The sequence below is a fragment of the Sinocyclocheilus anshuiensis genome, unplaced genomic scaffold (assembly GCF_001515605.1).
Source record: "Sinocyclocheilus anshuiensis isolate Anshui unplaced genomic scaffold, SAMN03320099.WGS_v1.1 scaffold335, whole genome shotgun sequence".
NCBI classification, from domain to species: Eukaryota; Metazoa; Chordata; class Actinopteri; order Cypriniformes; family Cyprinidae; genus Sinocyclocheilus; species Sinocyclocheilus anshuiensis.
Window position 1 is genome coordinate 654,879 of NW_015548239.1, and position 4,266 is coordinate 659,144.

Here is a 4,266-nt window from a genome sequence, read left to right on the forward strand (position 1 = left end):
GCGCAAAGCAATGAAAAAGCAACAGATATTTATTATGTCCCATTTTTGTCAGACTTTAAATATAACAGAGGTGAAGCAACTATTATAACCCACTCTTTTAGATATTTCATCCCCCCACTTTTTGGGCAGTCATTGTGTTTTAAGTGCTTTGATTTGCTTGGCTGCAAACAAAAAAAAAGAAAAAAGAAAAAACTATATAGCTGGCAAATAGTCAAAATTAGCCATGTATTTTGCAAAAAAAATTAAAATTATATAGCATTTTTAAAAAAAATTTTACCTAATACTTTTTAGAAAATAAAAACTTATTCAGCACGTATGCATTAAATTGATCAAAAGTGACAGTAAAGACATGTATAATGTTACAAAAAATGTATATTTTAAAGAAATGTTTTTATTTTGAACTTTCTATTTTAATCCTAAAAATATTAAGCATAGCAATTGTCTTTTTTTATTATTATGGTGATGATAATAAGAAAAGTTGATTAAGTAGTAAATCAGCATATTAGAATAAAATCCAAAGGATCATGTGACACTGAAGAGTGGAGTAATGGCTGCTGAAAATTCAGCTTTGCCATCACAGGAAGAAATTACACTTTACAATATATAAAAAAAAATAAAAAAACGTTATTTTAAATTGTAAGAATATTTCACAATATCACTGTTTTACAGTATTTTTAATCCAACAAATGCAGAATGTAAATGGCTAGCTTTCTAGAGGTTTCAATTATTATAACTTCTAGATAAATGTCACCTAGTTAATTAATATTCATGAGTCAAGCTGATAGGTTTTAAAATACAATTCCACCCGGATAAAGCATCTAAATGTAAAGGTTGTTGTCTGGGACAGGACACAGCTTTGGTGAGCCCATCTTCACGGCTGCGGTAGAGAGAAGAAGAAGGGACACGATGTGTGTGTATGTGTTTGAACATGCTTACACATGAGAATCTCATATTCAGATGAAACAAATATAGACTTACACATGAAATCCTGAAACCAGCGTTCTGACCGGTCAACCAGACAGGATGTCCACTCCCTCAGGGTCACCTTCTTATTCTTGTTCTTGTCACATGACCTACGCGCACACACACAAACACCATATTGTTGAAATCTACAAGTGTAGTTCTACTCTTTGCCTTTGTCGCTCTTGTTTTTGATTTCTACATCCCCCTACGTCTCTCTCCGCTGCTATCAGCCGTAAAGGACACCACTCACATTAGAACAGTAGGAAGGCAATAAGCATCAACAGCTTTGAATGAGAGAGAGAGAGAGATTGAGAGGAAGAGCGAGAGAAGAGAGATTGAAAGAGGATGAGAGAGGGGTGGGTGACATCCTGAAGGCATGTGTACTATAATCAGAAGGGTGCTGGGGAGGGTTTGCAGTAATATTATGCAAATGCAAAGAAGGTCTGACAGGAGAAAACATCACAAAATCACAGTGGTGAGGTGATTGTGTGTCTCCATAGGCACTAGTGTCATTTTATGTGTGTGTGCTACTGGAAGAATCTTTGAGCGCAGTGCTCCAGTGGCATCCGCTTATAGCTTTCTCAGATCTCAGAAGCTTTCTCAGATCTCTCCTGCTTAACTTCCCGTCCCTGTTACGATCCAACAGAACAAACCTTCTCTGAAAAATAAAGGGAGAAAATAGACGGAGAGAGACAAAAGAATAAAGGATCAGGACTTAATGCTTTTATCACAAATTCACAACTGATAGAAAAGAAGATTCCCTAGCATCCATCGGCTGAGATAACTTTTTATGGGTGTCTGATTAGAAATCATAGAAAATGACTTTGAGATTGATTTATCCTCATTTAACATTTAAATTAAAGTCTTTTGAAGTACTTTACAAGTATTATATTCAATTAGCCTTCGATTAGCAAGCTAACAGCTTAGCCTACAGGCTTAAAATAGTGCTGACTGGTTCAAAAAAGAGTTACGTCCCAAATGAGGCTATCATACACTGCACACTTACACTATACACTATGTACTTTGACATAGAATTAATTTTAGAAGGGTAGCGTGACTAGCGTCTCAAGGGAATGCTTAAAGTTGGCATGAAATGGATATTCACGCTATCTATTTTCTAAATGCATGTTATTGATCTTTTTGTGAACAATTAATCTATACATGTGTTTAATTTAAAAAAAAATTGTTTGAGCTTGTAATTTTAAATCAGAATGCTGTAACTCAATCTTTCGGTGAAACAGCAGACTTCTCTCTGATGACGTAAACCAGATTTCTCTGATCTTTTCATCGTCATAAACCCTGCCACTTCTCTTACAATCGACTGCAAGCTCGCATTCAGATCTGCCTCCATCCAATCAACAATCAGTGGATTGAATTAACTCTGTACCCTATATTTTTTTCTGTTCAATAATCTGTTTCACTTGGATGTGTCACAATACTGAGGAAAATATTTTTTTTCCATTTGAAGGGATCTGAATGATGTGTTGCCATTAACTTTAGCATGATTAGTCCCTTTCTTTCCACTACATAGGGAAATCTTTAAAGGATCTTTCGGTTAGAATTAAATTCAGAGTAGTTGTTATGGTTTTATCAGGGTTCCCATTTAATAATTTAAAGATAATCAATGTGCAGGTGATCAATAATAGGAGTTTTTTTCAATCAAAATACCCTAATGGTATCAATTTACTTGCCTGAAGTTTAATCTTGAGACATGCTTGGAAGTGGATGGTTTGTGTGGATGTACATGAATCAAGAGTTTATTTTGACTCTTGACATATTTATGAATCTTGACATAAAGCATCACACATACACACAATGTTTACCACAATTTCAACATGTGTTGTAAAGTATTTGAATAGTGTGTGTGTGTGTGTGTGTGTGTGTGTGTGTGTGTGTGTGTGTGTGTGTGTGTTGAAAAGCAAAAATGCATGCAAAGTGTGAATGATCTAAGGATGGCATTGGCCCTATGTGTAAATGATTTGAGTGAGTTCAGTGTGTTTCTTTGTTTTACCTCTGCAAGTTGGGTTCGCTGGGCAATATGTTGTAAAGTATTTTGTTGAGTAGTGTGTGTTTTGAAAAGCAAAAATGCATGCAAAGTGTGAATGATCTAAGGATGGCATTGGCCCTATGTGTAAATGATTTGAGTGAGTTCAGTGTGTTTCTTTGTTTTACCTCTGCAAGTTGGGTTCGCTGGGTGTGTGTGAGACAGCTTTGAGAGGGAGCGGCTGGTGTGTATCTCTCTCCCATTCTGCTGAGGAGTAAGAACCAGTCCAGCAGACGGTACGGGAACTGACCGAACTCTTCCTCAGAGCACTCAGCCTCGCTTACTGACAGAGAAACCACAAGAGTGTTTTTAGACAACATCACTCAACAGTGATTGAATGTGCATTTAAATATAAGGAAGCTAAAACTTTTTGTGTGTGTCAATACTGAAAAGAAATTCTAATGGTTTCTACTACAAATATCATTACAAACATTACAAACCATCAACTATTAACCATTAAAACAATTTAAAAAATGGTTTCCTGTAGTGTGTTTTGGGAAATATTCCATTAGGGTTTAGTGGTTTTAATAAGTCACCAATAAAAGGTGACAAATTACCAATAAAGACCCACAGGGATCAATACATTTTCCATTAAAACCAAAACAATTCCCATTATAACCATTAAAACCATTATAAATTCTGTGATGGTTTCTGTTGTCTGTTTGTTTTTCAGCAGGGTGTGTGTGTGTCTTTCTACCCAGACAAGCTCCACTATGTGCCTTGCCATTGCCAATGCGTCGTTTTTTGCGGCAGGCCTCCTTGTGAAGAAGACACTCGTTGCTGTACGTCTTCCCCATAACGCTGCACACTGCTGCCCCCTGCCTGTAGAAAACAACATCCACACACAAAGTGCTTCTCGACTGGGTTTGTTCAGCGTTAAAACAGCAGATAACAATACTAAACACAAATAATACAATTCAACAAACCATATAATTGTGCAAAAATAGCTAATTTTGTAAATGGAATGAGAAAATGCTCTTCATATTTTTTGTTGTTGACATCACAGTCTGTGCGTCATATCAAACTGTGTACTATTGTGGCATAAAATCATCTGTCACTTGGTAGAAGCAGCCAAATTAGACAGATGCCAACATGGACAGGTTGTGCCATCAAAAAACATGAATACAATTACACAAGTTACAAGAAAATACAGACTGCATTATTCTCACTTGCAGTGAGGATAAAATTAGTTTGTGCCTCCCTTACGAAAAAGAAGTTTATTCAAGTGTGCTATTAGTATACTTCTTTTAAACTAAAAA

General features: G+C 36.0%; 1 pseudogene; it reads right to left on the reverse strand.

Moving 5' to 3' along the window:
* Window positions 1-628: 628 nt before the first annotated feature.
* Window positions 629-4,266, reverse strand: part of LOC107654852 (SPARC-like protein 1) — a 6,939-nt pseudogene continuing 3,301 nt past the window's right edge.